Below are 20,005 nucleotides of genomic sequence, written 5' to 3' on the forward strand. Positions count from 1 at the left end.
TTCCCAGAGTTAATGGGATAACCTATACCGTCCCCAGAAGATGACTCAGCCCTTAATTCAAAGGCCAACAATATAAATACTTCCATTCCCTGGGTTGAGAACCTTCAAAAGCAAAAATAGTTATTCCTTAGGTCAGCAGTCCTTAGCTTGTGGTTGCAAGCCCCAGTGGGAAGATCTAGCCACTGGCAGAGTGGAGGGGGGTGAAAAATTAAGAAGAAATATCCTATGTGAGGACTGTCAGAGCTCTGCAGGGACCAAGGCATCAATGGGATTCAGAGTCTGAGTCATTCTAGGGGCAGTGACAACAGCTGAATGTATGTGGCCAAGAGGCATCGAATCGGGTGACTCAACCTCAGGGCCTCCCACTGCTTCCTGGCTATGCGGACACCCACGCACAGGACAGAGACAAGATGGGACCACCAAATTGTATTTCCCACAGCTCAAAGAAAGTACCCATGGTTTCAGAATTAGTCAGAGCAGGACAAGATGGGTGAGTGTTTTCTGATGACTTTGTTTTTATTCCAAAAATGTTGAATGCTTGAAAGTTGTGAGCTCAGGCTTAGCCAAAGTAACCCAGATAAGTAAGAAATGGAAAAGTTGTAACTGCATTTAAAAGTTAATTTTATTCCCCTACGTCAAGTAAGCCTTGAGTATAACAGCTTTGAGAGGCCTATGCAGAGAAGCAGACCATAGAATTTTCTAGGAACTTGAAAGTTTTGGTCATTGATGCTGCAGGAAGAACAATGCTTCCACTGAAACAGGCTGGCCAGTCATCCTAGAGTCCCCAGGTCCCACCACCTCACTGGCAGTGAGTGTCCTGTGTAGGGAAGGAGACTGGGATCCCAGACCACTGGTCGCTCCAAGCCTCCATAAAGAGGCTCTCGGAGCTCCTCAGGCCTCAATGCAGTCAGCTCATTTCTCTGGATTTCTCTCACGGAGTCTTACTCCTAAATGTGTGGAAAAGAAGAGAAAAAGGAAAGTGATTAACTAGGAAAAGGACTCATCCAATCTCTGCTTCTCCTCCCCTCCGCTTCTTCTTGGGTCTCATGTCACCTCCACGTGGAAGAGAATGTTTCCCAGCGCCAGGCTGGCCAGAAGCTGGTGCTCAATGGTGAGACACGCTGGGCAGCTGGAAACACTGAGGTGGTGAAAGGATCCGAGGGGATCTGGGTGAGGCATGCAGAGCGCTGACGGGAGAGTCTGAAGCTACTCTGGGCTCAGGTGCAAAAAGCTCTCACCTCTGCTGTGGGTCGGGAGGGGGAGGGGTAGAGGGGGTTTGGTATTTGCCACCCTGATCTGTGTGACTCTCGCTGAAGCCCAAGTCTCCCAATCAGCAGTAATTGTTTTTTTTCTCTTTGTGATACGCGGGCCTCTCACTGTTGTGGGCTCTCCCGTTGCGGAGCACAGGCTCCGGACGCGCAGGCTCAGCGGCCATGGCTCACGGGCCCAGCCACTCCGTGGCATGCGGGATCCTCCCGGACCGGGGCACGAACCCGTGTCCCCTGCATCGGCAGGTGGACTCTCAACCACTGTGCCACCAGGGAAGCCCTCTGCAGTATTTTGTTGATGAACGCTCGTTTACTTTTCTCTGTGTCCTCAAAGACTTAAGACAGAGGCTACAGTAGTTCTGACATCACTCCCATATCTCCAGATATTTGTGGAGTACCTGTTATTACCTGCCAGGTATGGTTCTAGGCACTGAGGAAACAGCGGCAAAAAAAGACCAAAAATAAACAGTAAAAAACAAGCGAAAAATTCTCCAGAGTCCTGTCATTATAGAGCTTATATCGTAGTCAGAAAAGACCAATTACTTCCCACTAGCTATCTACCTTACATTTGGTAGGAAGCAGCTGCATAGCACAAGGAGATCAGATCGGTGTCTTGTGACTGCCTGGAGGGGTGGGATAGGGAGGGTGGGAGGGAGGGAGACGCAAGAGGGAAGGGATATGGGAAGAGATGTATATGTATAACTGATTCACTTTGTTATAAAGCAGAAACTAACACACCATTGTGAAGCAATTATACTCCAATAAAGTTGTAAAAAAAAAAAAAAGACCAATTAAAAAAATTACCATGATGAAGAAGTCAATTTCATCCCTGTCCCCCTGTCTGCGTAAAACATCACACAGCTCCTTTGGACCTCCCTCATGTCATTTGCAGATAAAACAAGTTGTCATTGGATGGGGTCCCTTCCATTCCCTGCATTTGATTTAGGACTCATTCCTTGTCTGAATCCAACTCATGTTGGGAAAAGGACACAGGTGCACCTCTCACAAGCCCAATGGTCACTCATCACTTCCTGTTGAGTCTGTGCTTTGTGCCAGGCGCTGGGCAAACACAGTGAAAGTGTGTCTGTACTCCGCGTGTGTAGAGCTTCTCTTCCAGTATGGGGGACAGATAATAAATGAGATAGTGACAAACTGTGATCATTGTTAAAAGGAAATTAAAGTGGTGACCCTGTAGAGAAGGGCTGGCTGGTGTGCTCAAGTGCAGCTGCTCTGAGAGGTGCAGGACGGGCAGGAGACTCTGGGACAGTCCAGACGATACGATGCTGGGCCTTTGGACCATGTAGAGTGTGGATTTTATTCTTGGTGCAGAAAAGTGACTCTCTGTTACTCTGTAGATCGAGCTGCTGGGTATTGAAGTGATTGTAGGGCAATGAGCCTTTATCCCTGCCTGCAGCAGTGCAAACAACAGGCAAGAAGAGGCACTTCCCCCACCCACCCAGTTTTCCATTTCCCCAGGGAAAGGCACTGGGCAGGGGCCAGGTGGACGTGGACCTGACGGGAGGAACGTCTCACTCAGAGGAGCCTCTGCTTCTTTATGGACCTGTAGGCCAGGTAAGAGGGAGAGGAAAGGCCAAAGTAGGGCAAAGTGCTCAGCCAATGTTCCCATTTAAGAGACCTCCAAATAGAGGCACCTGGGCTGGGGAAGCAGACATGTGCAGAGCACGGCTGCCCCGGCAGCACCTGAGTCCTTGACTGCAGCTTCCTCCAGAAAATTGCAGCATGCAGACTGTGCCCCAAGTCTGGTGTGAGGGGGAGGCTTTCCCCCACGAGGTCTGCTGGGCAAAGCCTTGTATTTGCTTGTGGTCCAGCCTGAAAGATCACACGTGGGATTTGGGCCTGACCCTGGATTTGGGCCTCCCCAGTGAAGAAGATGGATGTTAGGGGGAGTCACCATACATTCAGGTTTGGGCAAGTCCCTACTAGAACCTATTGTCTGGCCTCACTATTACCAATGCTCCAGTTTATCTAGGGGAGAGTTCATCCAGGACCAGACATAGCCATAGCAACGGAGAGAAGTGAAGAGAGATGAGGTTTCAGAGACCAATCTATAGGATGTGCTAATGCAGGGGTCCCCAAACCCCAGTACCGGTTCGTGGCCTGTTAGGAACCGGGCCACACAGCAGGAGGTGAGTGGTCGGCAAGCAAGCGAAGCTTCATCTGTATTTACAGCCGCTCCCCATCGCTCACATCACCACCTGAGCTCCGCCTCCTGTCAGATCAGCGGCAGCATTAGATTCTCATAGGAGCGTGAACCCTACTGTGAACCGCGCATGCAAGGGATCTAGGCTGAGCGCTCCTTATGAGAATCTAATGCCTGATGATCTGAGGTGGAGCCGAGGCGGTGATGCGAGCGCTGGGGAGCGGCTGCAAATACAGATTATCATTAGCAGAGAGGTTTGACTGCACAGAGACCATAATAAATCAATTACTTGCAGACTCATATCAAAACCCTATCAGTGAGTGGTAAGTGAAAACAAGCTCAGGGCTCCCACTGATTCTGCATTATGGTGAGTTGTATAATTATTTCATTATATATTACAATGTAATAGTAATCAAAATAAAGTGCACAATAAATGTAATGTGCTTGAATCATCCTGAAATCATCCCCCTCATCCTGGTCCATGGAAAAATCATCTTCCATGAAACTGGTCCCTGGTGCCAAAAAGGTTGGGGACCACTGTGCTAATGTATTGGATGTCAATGATGGAGGGAAAAGAAGAATCAAGAATATATCCCTGGATATTTGGCTTGAGCAATTGTAAATGATCATATATGAATAACAAAAATGTGGTGTCAGCAATTGTTAGAGAAAATGCGAAAATGTCAATGTTTAGCTTTGATCATTAATTTTCACCAAGTCACTGATGATTCAACCTAGCTGCTGTTGACGCTGGCATCCTGTGGGGAAAAATATACATTATAAGATATCATATTTCCCCCTAAAGTTGAAACAGTCAAGACTAATTTTTAAAACTATGCCTCTATGATAATGTAGCTAAATCATGAGTAATTCTCTTAACAAAAGGCAAGCACAAAGGAAAAAGTAAAGCCTCCAGCCTTCCATGATTGTTGTTTAACTTCTTTACCCATACATTCCCCCTCTCTAAACACAAAGTGTTTAGTTTAATTTCTAAGTAAAAGGAAAATTGACCGAGCCTCACACACATCCCTCCACTAGACAAGCTAGTAAAAAAAGTCTCAAATTGAAAACAGAAAGAGAGGGGCCAGATGAACGGGGTGAAGTCCGGCATTAGTGACAGAGATGCTCTGAGCTTGAGGTCCTTCCTGCATCAAAAACCGGCCCCAACCCAGCCCCATGCTCCCTGTCCTTGCTGAAAGGGTCAGCATCACTCCTGCTGACTCCTTGACCCAATGAGGAAGAAATAGCCCGGGAGGAGGCATCCTGAAGTGGTGTAAAATGCATGGAGTTCGGAGCCAGACACACCTGGGTTCAGTCCTGATCTCCACCACCTATTAGTTAAGTCTCTGGGAAAGTAACTTCTCTGAGCCTGGTCTGCAAAGTGTAGATTCCACGACAGACCACCCAGGCTGTTCTGATGACTCAGAAGTGTGTATATGAAGCACTCAGCACAGTGCCTGTCATGTATGGAAAGCCAATAAAAATGCAGATCCCAGTTCAGGCTCTTCAGAGAACTGCAACTTAATGGTAGAAGTCCAGGGATTTTAGAGCACAGGGGTGATTTTTAAATTTCTTTTTTTGGATGGGAAAACCTCTTTTTTTATACTCATAAGATGCTTAAAAATATTTACGCATAGCATTTCCCAATGGAATTTTTTTAAAAGTAAAAATTAAGGGGCATCTGTTTATCTACCATGATTCAAGAGCTTTATGTTAGAAAAAAGATGTTAAAAATTTTGCATGTAATAATAAATTCTTATTCTTGAAGTGAGAATGGAAATTTGAAACTCCCTCCCTCCAAAAAAAAAAATTCTCCCATGCTAAATTTTAAGACTATCACATAGTTTCTGCTGATTCAGCACTTTATTTACAATGTTGAAAACAGGTACTCCAGCCAAGTTTAAATACAGGGAGAACTATATATTGAAACATTTTTGGCTCACAAATAAACACATGAATTAGCATGGCTGTAATTTTTTCAATTGGATGAAAATGACAAATAATTCCTGTAGAACATCTTCTGGAAACCTAAATCTAGGGATACTAGGGATATTTGTCAGTAAATCCTTCTCCTGAATAAGCTCCTGTGTAATGTTCTTCTTCTGTCTTCTGGAAGCTTCAGTAGCCAGTAGTGGGGACTCTTCCTCAAATTTGTCTTGATTTCCCACCTCCACACTGTTTGCTCTATGTGGTATAATTACAAGAACACTGGATTTAGAGGTGGGAAAATATGAATGCTTAAAATCAAACTTCTCCCTGAGTTTGGTTAATTATACAACCTTTCTGTATCAGCTAGCTATTTCCACAGTAATGCTGCATAACAAACATTCCCAAATGCAATGGCTTTTTGCAAATTTTTACCCTCATGTTCATGGGCCTACATGTTGATGTCATGGAGCTGGTCAGCCCTGGGCTCGGTGGGCAGCTCTGTTTCAGACTGTGGGTCAGCTGGGCTTGGCTCTGGGCTTTAGGATAAACTCAGGTCTGCTGCTAAGTTTAGTTCAGGGGTCAAGGCTGAAGAGGCAGCAACCACACAAAGGAAGCTCTTTTAATAGCAGACCTCAGTGCATAAGAGAAAGGCAAACTGCCCAAGCACATCAAAGGCTTGTGCTCCTTCCCCATCTGCCTACATTCCATTGGACAGAGTGTGTCCCAATGTGATGGAGCTGCTTGGGAGTGGAGGTGTGTATTTGTGGATAATCACCCAAACTATCAGACTGCCCAAAGCCATCTGTAAAACTGTACTGCTTCCCACCTCCCTGGCTGCTGTGTGTGTGTGTTCGACAGACCCAAGTGTCTGTTCCGTGGTGAGATCAGCATTGTCCTGGTCTAGTTGTCCAAACACAGGAATAAGAATCGACTGGACTGACACACAACTCTCCTCTTGTAACTTCCTGGGGCACTTCAGTGGCATGCACCCCTGCAGCAGGGCTAAGGGGCGTTCCTCTGGCTGAGCCCCTCTGCCTGGTTCCAGCGACCACAGCTTTCCCTACTAGCACACTTGTTTGGTGTCTATCCCCCCCACCAGCCTGCCTGACCCTGTGTTGGTGGAGGGACTTGATAGCTAAAGTTGTTCTTTTACTTTTCCTTCCTAAGAGCTGTAGAGACCAGGACAGATAACTGCTTCCTTCTCTTTCTTTCTTTCTTCTCCTAAACTCATCCCAAGTACAAATCTTATCCAAAACACATCTTTGATAATCTGACATGAGTCTGGCAGCAAAATAGAATTCTTAGAGAATTTATGTCACCATCTTGAAAACAGAACATTCCCCAGTGATTCCCTTAGAACATGTCTGTTTAATTCAGAGTGGTTTGGGAATAGAGCTGCTTTTGAAATGGACCAGCTCGTGGTCAGCTGCTGTACACATGAGCTGCTTTAACCTGGGAGCACGTGAACTCTGGTTTGTGAGGATGGTTGTCTTGTTTAAGGAACAACAAACAGTTGTAGAATTGCTGGTGACCCAAGGGTGAAGGGTCTCTCTGAGAGCTCTGTGGTCCTTGGCAGTTATATGTTCAAAGACAGAGGCTTTGCTTCTGTTGCATCAGAGCCCATAACTTCCAATTCATCCTGACGGGGAGGCATTGAAATCTTTCGTCTGAAGCTTTGGTTGAACCACCGTTTGGGGAAGTGTAAAGTCAGGAAGAGATGCAGTCTGTTGAGTGCACGGTTGCAATGAAGACATTACTGTATCGGAACACAGAGAGTTGAGCCTACTTGACCCAGATGTCATAGTGTCAAGCGTCACAAGGCCTTTGAGCCTGGAAGACTCAAGCCCTGTTTCTACCACTTAACACTGTGTCTTAGACATGCACTTAATTGCTCTGAACCTCAACTCGCTCATCTCTAATGAATACAATCGTACCTCACCCCCACTGGGTGGTTGTGGGGATTTGAGATAATGTAGCAAAGCAGCCAACACAAGGTGCCATTGCAAGAGGCTGTAAAGCACAGGTGTTCAAGTCCTGTTTGCTGGTGTCGTCCACCTGGATTGAGTCAGGAATCTGTCTCTTACCTGGTGCGTGTCCCTGGGAATGTTGCTTCACCTGTCTGAGCCTCAGTCTCTGAGTCTGTAGAATGATGATGGATCACCTGCTTTACAGCTGTTTGTGAAGGTCAGATGAGGTGATGCGGCGTGTCAGTTGTCCTGCACGAAGAGTCATGGCGAATCCCGTGAAGTTGAATGCCACAGGAAGAGGTAGGGCACACACCGTATGTCAGGGCCAAGGTTGAAGGCCACCTGACTCAGGTGGACACTGGTGCCTCTAGAAAGCCCTCTCTAGGTTGCATTGGTCAAAGGTAGAATGAGGCTGGTCAGCTCACCTCCTGAGCGGTCTTCACTTTTGGCTCAAGGCTGCGTGGCCTGGAAGACCAGCGGAGTACGATATTGTAAGGACATCCACACAAAGCAGCGCTGATCTCAAAGATAGTCTGGTGGGAGGCTGTCAGAAACTGGGGGAAAGCCTTAGAGATTCTCCATGAACTAGGCGAGGCAGAATAACTACTTTTCCGTTGAGATAGAGTCTGGCTGCCTCTCACTAAGCCTTGATGTCTTGTTTTGGAAAAGGATTCCAAATCATTTGTTTCTCCACTTTCCTTGAAGAAGGATCATTGTCTTTTTCCTCTATTTATTTATTTTCCCAACATTTATCCTCAGGCAAAACACGGACACATGCCAGCTGCTTTGTCTTCACACTGGAGGTTTTGACTTTGTGTGGGGTGGGGAGTGATGAGACGGGCTGAGAAATGTCGGCCCCCATGGTGGGGGAGGGAGGGCCAGCTGGGGACCCTAAAAAGCCACAGCCTGGAACCCGTGAAGCCTACACCAAGGGCTACAGCAGGGACCCATCAGGGGATGGAGGCCAAACCCTGCTAGAGTTTTACACTGAGTCCTGACACACTTTCCAAGGGTTATACTCCCAGGGTGAATCTGGCTCAGCTATAGCTGGGCTGTAGCTGGCAGATTCACTCATTCTATTAATATTTTCTAAACATCTACTAGGCATTGGGCAACACCCCCTAGTCCTTGCCACAAAGGCTCAGGGAGAGGAACATGAACCAAATAATCTGAGAAATAACAAGCAAGCAGTGTCTGGAAGAAAAATACAAAGAACCATGAGTGCCTCTAACAGGGACGTGATTTACTCCAAGGAAGCAGAGAAGATTCTCCTGAGAAAGTGAAATCAACAGAGCCTTGTACTGATTCTCTCAGTATGTGTGAGATTGGGATCCCTGGAAACAGACCAGCAGAAGGGTTACCAGGCAGTGTTCCCAGGAGAACTCCACAGGGACATGGAGGAGGCTGGACACGGGGACAGCTGACCTATAACGTGGCTGCAAATAAGATCCCCAGGCAACCGGCAGGTAACTCTGCAGATGGGATGCTCCTGCAGAGTCGTCCCAACAGAGGGGAGAGAGTTGGGTCTCTGTGTCCCCAAGTCAGGTGGTCATTGGCCATGGCACACCTCTGGGACCAGGAGAACCCTGAGTCAGGAGTTCCCTGGGGCTGAGGGCAATTCCCAGTAAGGGAAGCAGCCATGAGCCATCGGCAGCCCTTATTTCCTGCAGCTGAGGAGGGTGCATCTGTCTGGAGGAGGGAAGCTGGATGGAGCACCAGGGAGCCGTCACAGCCAACAAATCCTTGTTGAAAGCCCGCTGGGAGTTAGGTCCTCTTCTAAGTATCGGGAGTCAGCACGAACAAGAGGGACACTCTCCGCCCTCACACCAAGTGCTGATAGTTCTAAAATCTCACCCCATTCCACCCCTCTCCCCTGAGATCTATGCCTGGATCCCCGACTGCCTACATTATATGTCCTCTGGGATGGGACACACACACACACACACACACACAGAGCAAACTTAACATGCACAAGCCAGGCTCCTTATCTCCCCTCCCCCGACCAAACTCACTCTTCCCACAGCCTTTCCCATATCTGCTGGGGGGAAATTCATTCTTCTAGTCCATCAGGCTGGAAAGCACCCATTTCCCACTGATCAGTTCTACCCTCATCTCGAATCCAGAATTTGACCGTATCTCCCCCTCCATGGCCACCACCTTGACCCAAGCCTCCATTAACTTTAGCTCTCATCTGGATTCTCACTGTAATCTCCTCTGGCTTCCCTGTTTCTGCCCTTGCCCCATGAGTCTATCCTCAACCCAGCAAGCGCTGTGATCCTGTTAAATCACGTGTCAGTCGATGTCACTGTGCTGCTCAAAACTCTGCAGACCTGATCTCATTTAGGACAAAGGCCAAGCCTCACCATGGTCTCTATGACCCTCCTGTCACCAGCTTTATTTATTGTTCATCTTTCCAACTGAAATATAAGCTGCATTGAGGGGAGAGTTTTTATTTATTATTGATGTTTTTATACCTATTCTACTTCCAGTACCTAGGACATGAGCTAGTACATACTAGGTTTTCAATAAATGTTTGGTGCATAAAAGGAATAACTTGATTGCTTAAATCTCCTCCCCAAACCTCTCTTTGGAGAACATGAAGCTACTTGAAATGGAATTCAATATTTCACATCGGCCAACAGGATGTGCTTTATGTCAGCCCCACCTGAGACTGGACCTTCCCTGTTTTCAGGGCGCCATCCCCATCAAGGGCTCAGACTCTGTACAAGGCAGCACATGCCTGAGTCTTGCTTGCAGTGATGGACATGGGAAGGTCTTGATCACTTTGGGATTGTTTCTTTGAATTGACTCCAGGATGAGTGTGGACCAGGTGGAGCCCAGATTCTGTTTGAGTTAAATCACAAAGAGAACTTAAAGATACTTCCTGTATCTTGTTCCCCTTCAGCTTCATAGAAGGAAGAAGATAAAAAAGGAAGGTTTGATGGCCAAGCCTGTATTTGATCACTAGAGGGTGAAGCCATGGGTGGTGGAGTCATAAAAAAGAAGAGATGCATCACATGGTGAGGATGAGTTTCTCCTTCCCAATTATCCCAGGGGCTGATCTGAATCATGGAGAAGATCAAAGATCCTTGAAAGGAAGAACATGCAGTCCTGTGAGTGGGATGGGACGCCCAGCCTGAGTGGAGATGGAGTCACAGTGAGGATCCAGCCCATCAGCAAAGATTGAGACCAAACACTCTGCCTTCCCCCTGAGTTTTATACAGTCAGAAAAACAGATTTTGTCTCCAAAAATTCACATCGCATGAATTTTTAGTTATGAGTGTTCTTCAAAATAGACCATTTCCTCTAGTTAAATAAAGAACTTATGAGCCATGAGCTGAACTTCTCTGAAAACAGCTTGATTTGCAAGCCAAGCTATATGTCTAAGAATGGATATTGACGAGGTCCAGCCAGCTGGACTTTCCAGGAAATCCTCTGGGCTACATTCACAGAAGCTTCTCCCTCACTTTCGTCAACAATATAAGTTTGTAACTAGATGGATGCCTTTCCTGAGCTCTAAACTTTTTATTTTCTGGGATTCTGTCATAATTACAAATTTTATTCTCAAAACACATGAAATTAATTTTTCCAACTTATCTGAAACCTTGAAAAAACAGAATGAAATTAGATACAGAGGCCAAACCCAAGGCAATCAGAGCTACAGGGAGCTGCTTTCTTGGCCTTGTAGGAGGGCAGAGAGGGAAGTTGGTTGGAGAAGATGCCTGCACAGTTGGGCCCGAGGGCTTGGATCAGAACTTACTGCCAGCAATTTGTCTGCGTCTCCCACCCATCTTCCAGCCCAGAATATTCGCTTCAGTTCCCAGGAAGCAGTGCTATCATCCTGGATTCCAGAACCAGAGTAGCACCCGGGCTGACTCACCAGCTGACCCTCCAGTTAAGCGACGAGACTCCCAGATAGGAAAGTCACGTTTTCCACAGGACCTGCATCCTAGCCATTTCTACAACTGGGGACCAAGATCTGGGATCTTTCTGTTCTGATCTTGAGAAAAGTAAAACATGGGATTCTGTGTCTGGAGGAAGAAGACCCAGGTAAACCCCGAGAAGGCCCAGGACAGGATGAGGACACAAGTCCTGCAGTATATCCCAGAAAGGTGGCTTCAGACAAGCAACTAGTCAGTTCACCCCTCCTACCCCTCTCACCTCCAGGGCGAGCTGGAGGAACTACCCATGGCTTCTCTCCATCGCCCTTCCCTTTATCTGTCCACGCCCATACATAAGTGAGGATAAAACTCAATGTACAGCCCAGAGAGCAATTTTCACTGGGCACCTATGGAGGAGCAAAGGGGTCTCCCTTTCCTCAGAAATGATTCTCACCACCTTCCTCCCAGAGACGCTGTTCATCCACTGGGGTCTAGTATTCAGCCAACAGGGAAGGAGGAATTCCTACACTATCTCAGCCATCTGGGGAAGTTACAGTGGACTCTGTGACACAACTCCGGCCCCCTGGGCATTTAGAATCTAAATTCCCGATGTGGTGAGAAGCTCAGGCCTGATGTTTATCATCTATAGACAGCAGGCTACATGGGCTTCTGGATATTTACACCCTCTGTGGAGAGATGGTCCTTAAAGGTACAATTTGGCTTCTCTAAAAAGGTGAGAGAGTGAAGACCCAGACAGTGCAGCTTGCCTAGAATGAGACGATGAATCACACAGAAAATGAGAAAGAAAACATAATCTCCAGGCTTGAAGCCCATGGGACCATTTTCTTTTTGTTGTTAAAAAAAGCACAAATTAAAATGAATCCATGTGATACCATAAAATCTTACTTCACTGATAAGTCAGACACAGACAAATATCATATGCTATCACTTATATGTGGAATCTAAAAAAAATGCTACAAATGAACTTACTTATAAAGCAGAAATGGACTCAGAGACATAGAGAACAAACATATGGTTACCAAAAGGGAAAACTGGGGAGGGATAAATTGGGAATTTGGGATTAACAGATACACACTACTATATACAACATAGATAACAAGCAAGGACCTACTGTATAGCACAGGGAACTATACTCAATATCTTGTAATAACCTATAATGGAAAAGAATCTGAAAAAGAATATATATGTATATATATACATATATATATATATGAATTACTTTGCTGTACACGTGAAACATTGTAAATCAACTCTACTTCAATTTTAAAAAAAAGAAAAACAAACTTCATCTGCTGAGAATATTGCTCTATTTAAAAGCATGAAGGGCTGTCTCTAGTACAGAACTTGCTTATTTAAGTGTATTTTTATAAGTAAAATTGGACCCATTTTGTAAGTAGAAAAAGATTTTGTGCACTTAAAGACTGATTAATTTTTAAATTTATTCACATAGAAATATTTTCAACTTCCAATTATACACAAGACATCTTATGCATAAATGAGTATAATTCCTTTCCTTTTAAAATTTACTCAACATACATAGCACCTTGCCCCAATATTATTTATAATTGTGTTTTAAATAAAGAACAATGTATCTTGGGAAAATAGGAAGGTAAGTGTCCTTTTTTAAGCCTCTAATGATGTGCACTGCAGAAGGTGAGGATTAACTGAGAGAAGCAGCAATGGAAAACTAGGAGAGAGACATGAACTATCTCACTTTTGTGCCATTCAGGCATCTCAACATGGGAAACAACAGATAAATATCTTCAGTCCTCATTTCTTAATAGTCAAAGATGATGCACTAAAAGGCTTTGGGTTTCATCAACAGTGTGATTTGTAGTTGCATGTCTTGAGTATCAGGTGACATGGGACACTGCTACAACATGCTACTTGTTCACTGGCCAGAAACATGTCCAGCCAGGGGACAAGGCAGACCAGAATGCCATGGGATTAACACCCTGAAACGGCCCTAAAGCAAGGATGGGTGGAAAGTGGTGGTCCAATAGCCAGACTCCTTGCCCTCGAAGGTGAGTTGGGTGCAGTTTCCCAGGGGGACTGAGACTCAACTGCTCACAGTGGAAGCTTGCTTATTAATGTGCCCTGTGTTTGCTTTCTTCTTTTTCCAGTGCTTCAGCATATCATGAGGTCCCCCTAATTGCAACCCTTCCTTACCCTGCTGGACTTTCCTGCTTGGTAGACAGGTTTGAAGGACTTTGTTAAGGCAGACATTCTCATGCAGATCATTCTGAATAGCCAGCCTGCTTGCCCAGCCCACCTGTTGCCATGGTTATTGCACAGAGGGGACCAAGCCGACTATGGACTCAGAACATGTTCCTTCTGAACCCCAAATCTACCAGTTTGCATCTGCATGTTTGTTCCCCAAAGTACTGGTTCCAGATTATTTCCCAGAAACTGGCAAGGAGGCTTGTTAACATCACTCAAATTAACTTCTACAGTAAACTTATTAACTAAACAAATAACACATTCCACAGTTCTTCCTGACTCCACCCCCATCTAAGCTAGACCAGTGGCTGGATGTTGCCCCAGGTGGACACGAAACGTTTCCTTAACATTTGCTTCAGGCAAAGTTGGTGCCCAGACCACCACCCTGGACCAGCATCAATGGTTTGCTTGTGTAAGGAGCACTGAGGTTTGGGTTTTTTCTCCCATGGGAGAAAGCATAATAAAAATCTATCAACCGGGCTTCCCTGGTGGTGCAGTGGTTGAGAGTCCGCCTGCTGATGCAGGGGACACAGGTTTGTGCCCCGGTCCGGGAAGATCCCACATGCTGCGGAGTGGCTGGGCCCGTGAGCCATGGCCACTGAGCCTGCGCGTCCAGAGCCTGTGCTCCGCAATGGGAGAGGCCACAACAGTGAGAGGCCCGTGTACCGCAAAAAAAAAACCAAAAACCAACCATCTATGAACCAGGAGGGGAACCCTCACCAGATACTAAATCTGTTGGCACCTTGATCTTGCACATCTCAGCCTTCAGAACTGTGAGAAATAAATGTTGTTTAAGCCACACAAACACACAAAAATATCCATTAACTTCAGAAATGATTGTAGACCTTTTTTTACTTCTTTGGCCAGAGGAGTGATCCAGTTGTTGCTCTCCTGACCTGCCCTTGAGAAAGCTGCAAACCTTCTGTGTGACACAAAAGCCGGAGTTTGCTCCCAGGACTCACCCATGCCTTCCTTAGAACTGCAAAGTCTTTCCCTTTAATATTATAAATTACTTAGCAGTGAGTCATCGCAATCTGAATTGTCCGATCTCTTACTATATTTGGGGACCTTCCTCCCCATGTGTCCCTGGAAGATTCCTGGTGACCCTGAACTCAGGCAGGGATGCTCGGACCACTGTAATCTTCCCAGGTGAATGCCGTCCCGTACTGACATCAAGCATCTAGCAGTGGAGACCAGAACGCGTTGGCAATGGTCAGAAATGAAAGACCTTTTCTCGTGCTTTGTATATCCTAATATCACTTGGCAAACAACCACACTGGAACACCTGAGTGTAAATACGATTTAATCCTTATTATTTGATTGTAAATCCCAGCATCACAGGAGCATCAACAAAATGTGCTTATTCTCTTTCAGCTAAGAAGTTCACCCTCACATGGGCTACTCATTACAAGGGTACAAGAAAGTGTTTTCAGGGCTCTGTAAATATTCTAGGAGGTCTTTTTGGAATATTTTGCTTTTACGACTCTAGTTGATTGAAAAAACTATGGTTGAGGAGGTATGACCAAGATGGCAGGGTAGGGAGACCCTGAGCTCACCTCCTGTGAGTACACCAAAATTACAACTATTTATGGGGCCACTATCTATGAGAACAGCCTGAAGACTAGCAGAAAAGAGTTTCCACAACTAAAGATCTATAAAAGGAATCACAGTGAGATGAATAGGAGGGGAAGAGACACAGTATAGTCAAGATCCATACCACCAGGTAGGCGACCACAAATAGGAGGATAGTTACAATTGCAGAGGTTCTCCCCAAGGATTGAGGGGTTGAGCCCCACGTCAGGCTCCCCAGCCTGTGGATCCTGCACTGGGAAGATGAGCTTTCACAACATCTGGCTTTGAAGGCCAGCAGAGCTTGAGAACAGGAGAGCTGGAGGGCTGTAGGAAATAGAGACTTCATTCTATAGGAAATAGCGACTCTATACTTAAAGGGCATGCACAAAACCTCACATGCTCCTAGTCCCAGCGCAGAGGCAGTAGTTTGAAAGGAGCCTGGGTCAGACCCACTTGCTGATCTTAGAGAGTGTCCCAGAGAGGCAGGGGGCAACTCGGACTCCTCCTGGGGACATAGATGCCTGCAACAACCGTTTTTGGGTGCTTGTTCCTCTGTGATGACACTGGTGCTGGCAAACACCATTTTGAAATCCTCTTTCTAGCCTACTAGGACCAGGGGCTTACCTATCCATCAGTGGGCTGGCACCAGTCCTGGAACCCCTGGACCATGTAGCAGACACCCACCAGCAGGCTGGCATCAGCCCTGAGCACCCCCAGGCTGCACAATCAGCCATGCTGGGACCCGGTTCCACCCACTAGTGGGCCAGAGGCAGAGCTTGGCAGCCAACCTGGCCAGGGGCCAGCCCAGTGTACCAGAACACTCACAGTAGTTGGACTCTCCACAACAGAAGGCCCATGCAGCCCACATAGGGGACACGCCTAGAGCATAGAGCTCTGCTGATCAGAAGGAAGTGTGCTGCTGGGCACCACAGGACATGTCCTACATAAGGTCACTTTTCCAAGCTTGGGAAACATAACCAACCTACCTAATACATAGAAATAAACAAAGAGAATTAGGCAAATAAGGAGACCGAGGAATATGTTCCAAATGAAGGAACAAGACAAAACCTTAGAAAAAGGTCTGAACAGAGTGGAGGTAGGCAATCTACCTGATAAAGAATTCAAGATAATGATCAAAATGATGCTCAAAGAACTTGGAAGAAGAATGGATGAACACAGTGAGAATTTCAACAGAGTTGTAAAATATAAAAAAGAACAAAACAGAGCTGAAGAATACAATTAGTGAAATTAAAAAATACATTAGAAGCAATCAAGAGCAGATTAATGATACAGAGGAACAGATCAGTGAACTGGAAGACAGAGTAGGGGAAATCACCCAAGCTGAATAGAAATAAGAAAAAAGAATTTTTAAAAATGAGGATATTTTAAGAGATCTTTGGGACAATAGCAAACACAATAACATTCACAGTATAGGGGTTCCCGAAGGAGAAGAGAGAGAAAAGGGGGCAGAGAACTTATTTGAAAAAATACTGGCTGAAAACCTCCCTAACCTGGGGAAGGAAACAGACATCCAGTTCTAGGAAAGACAGAAAATTCCAAACAAAATGAACTCAAAGAGGCCCACCCCAAAATACATTATAATTAAAATGTCAAGAATTAAAGATAAAGGGAGAATCTTGAAAGCAATAAGAGAAAAACAACTAGCTAAGGACAAAGGAGCTCCCATAAGACCATCAGCTGACTTTTCAGCAGAAATTCTGCAGGCCAGAATGGAGTGGCATGAGATATTCAAAGTGATGAAAGGAAAAAAACCCTACAAACAAGAACGTTCTACTTGGAAAGACTATCATTCAGATTTGATGGAGAGATCAAAAGTTTTACAGACAAGCAAAAGGTAAAAGAGTTGAACATCACCAAACCAGCTTTACAAGAAATGTTAAAGGGATTTCTCTAAGTGAAAAAGAAAAGGCCACAACTAGAAATGTGAAATGTATGAAATATACAACCTCTCAAAACTGAACCAGGAAGAAATAGAATATATGTACAGAACAATTACCAGTAATGAAATTGTACTAGTGATTTTAAAACTTCCAATAAACAAAAATCCAGGACCAGATGTCTTCATGGGTGAATTCTACCAAATATTTAGAGGAGACTTAACACCTCTCCTCAAACTATTCCAAAAAAATTGCAGAGGAAGGAACACTTCTGAACTCATTTTACAAGGCTACTCTCACCCTGATACAAAAACCAGAGACTCCACAAAAAAAGAAAATGACAGGGGCTTCCCTGGTGGCACAGTGGTTAAGAATCCACCTGCCAATGCAGGGGACACAGGTTTGAGCCCTGGTCCAGGAAGATCCCACATGCCGCAGAGCAAATAAGCCCATGAGCCACAACTACTGAGCCTGTGCTCTAGAACCCACAAGTCACAACTACTGAAGCCTGTGCATCTAGAGTCCATGCTCCACAAGAAGAAAAGCCACAGCAATGAGAAACCCACGCACTGCAGTGAAGAGTAGCTGCTGCTCACCACAACTAGAGAAAGCCCGCATGCAGCAATGAAGACACAATGCAGCCAAAAATAAAATAAATAAAATAAATAAATTTATTTTTTTTAAAAAAGAAAATGACAGGCCAATATTACTGATGAACATAGAGGCGAAAATCCTCAAGAAAATATTAGCAAACTGAATTTGACAATACATTAAAAGGATCATACAACATGATTAATTGGGATTTATCCTAGAGATCAAGAATGATTCAATATCCACAAATCAATCAATGTGATACACCACATTAACAAACTGAAGAATAAAAATCAAATGATCATCTCAATAGATGCAGAAAAATCTTTTGACAAAATTCAACATCCATTTATGACAAAAACTTTCAACAAAGTGGGGATAGAGGGAATATACCTCAACATAATAAAAGCCATATATGGCAGACCTACAGCCAACATCATACTCAATTATGAAAAACTGAAAGCATTTCCTTTAAGATCAGGAACAAGATAAGGATGTCCATTCTTTTCAATTTTACTCAACATAGTATTGGAAGTCCTAGCCACAGCAGTCCAACACGGAAAAGAAATAAAAGGAATCCAAATTGGAAAGGAAGAGTTAAAATGTTATGTTTGCAGATAGCATGATATACTATATATAAAAAATCCACCAAAGATGCCACCCAAATCAATTAGAACTAATAAATGAATTCAGTAAAGTTGCAGTATACAAAATTAATATGCAGAAATCTGTTATGTTTTTATACACTAACAATGAACTATCAGAAAAAGAAATTAAGAAAGCAATCCTATTTATAATTGCATCAAAAAGAATAAAATACCTAGGAATAAGTCAAACCAAGGAGGTCAAAGACTTGTACCTGGAAAACTAAAAGATACCGGTAAAAGAAATTGAAGATGACTCAAACAAATGAAAAGATATATTGTGCTTATGGATTGGAAGAATGAATATTGTTAAAATGACCATGCTACCGATGACAGTCTTCAGATTCACTGCAATACCTAACAAAATACCAATGGCATTTTTCACAGAGCTAGGGAAAAAATTATAAAATTTGTATGGAAACATAATGGACCCCAAATAGCCAAAACAATTTTGAGAAATAAGAACAAAACTGAAGGTATCACTCTCTTTGTTTTCAAACTATACTGCAAAGCTATAGTAATCAAAACAGTATGGCACTGGCACAAAAACAAATATATAGATCAATGAAATCGAATAGAGAGCCCAGAAATGAACCTATACTTATGTGGACAATTAATCTATGACAAAGAAGGCAAGAATATACAATGGGGAAATGACAGCCTCTTCAATAAATGGTGTTGGGAAAATTGGACAGCTACATGTAAAAGAGTCAAACTGGACTACTTTCTCACACCATATACAAAAATAAACTCAAAATATATTAAAGACCTAAATGTAAGACCTGAAACCATAAAACTCCTAGAAGAAAACATAGGCAGTGTACTCTTTTACCTTGATCTAAGCAATACTTCTTTTTTGATCTGTCTCCTTAAACAAGGGAAACTAAAACAAAAGTATGTCATACAGAGTGACGTAAGTCAGAAAGAGAAAAACAAATATCATATAATATCTCTTATATGTGGAATCTAGAAAAATGGTACAGATGAACTTACTTGCAAAGCAGAAATAGAGACACAGATGTAGAGAACAAATGTATGGATACCAAAGGGAGAAAGGGGGGGTGGATGGGATGAATTGGGAGATTGGGACTGACATATATACACTATTGATTCTATGTATAAAATAGATAACTAATGAGAACCTACTGTATAGCACAAGGAACTCTACTCAATGCTCTGCAGTGACCTAAATAGGAAGGAAATCCAAAAAAGAGGGGATATATGTATACATATAGCTATATTCACTTTGCTGTACAGCAGAAACTAACACAACATTGTAAGGTAACTATACTCCAATACAAATTTTTAAAAAACCCCAAAAAACAAAGGGAACTACAGCAAACTAAAGAGCTTTTGCACAGTGAAAGAAACTATCAACAAAATGAAAAGGCAGCCTACTGAATGAGAGAAGATATTTTCAAATGAAATATCTGATAAGAGGTTGATATCCAAAATATACAACAAACTCATATAACTCAACATCAAGAAAACAAACAACCTGATTTAAAAAGAGTCAGAGGATCTGAATAGACATTTTTTCCAAAGAAGACATGCAGATGGCCAACAGACACATGAAAAGATGTTCAACATCACTAGTCATCAGGAAAATGCAAATCAAAACCACAATGAGATACCACCTCACCCCTGTCAAAATGGCTGTTATCACAAAGACAACAAATAACAAATGTTGATGAGAATGTGGAGGAAAGGGTACCCTCGTGCACTCTTGGTGGGTTTGTAAATTGATGCAGCCACTATGGAAAACAGTATGGAATTTCCTCAAAAACTAAAAATAGAACTCCTGTGTGATCCAGCTAGTTTACTTCTGGGTATTTACTGGAAGATAAAACTTT

General features: G+C 44.1%; 1 long non-coding RNA gene across 1 annotated transcript in view; it reads left to right on the plus strand.

The window, feature by feature from the left end:
* The first annotated feature begins 279 nt into the window (after nucleotides 1-279).
* LOC309809611 overlaps nucleotides 280-20,005 on the plus strand; it is a 28,971-nt gene continuing 9,245 nt past the window's right edge. Inside the window, exons 1-2 of the long non-coding RNA XR_014294885.1 lie at nucleotides 280-490; nucleotides 2,745-2,840. This is a non-coding gene — a long non-coding RNA (uncharacterized lncRNA). The remainder of the gene's footprint in view (nucleotides 491-2,744; nucleotides 2,841-20,005) is intronic.

Source organism: Mesoplodon mirus (genome assembly GCF_964341445.2).
Source record: "Mesoplodon mirus genome assembly, chromosome: 8".
In the NCBI taxonomy this organism is placed as follows: Eukaryota; Metazoa; Chordata; class Mammalia; order Artiodactyla; family Ziphiidae; genus Mesoplodon; species Mesoplodon mirus.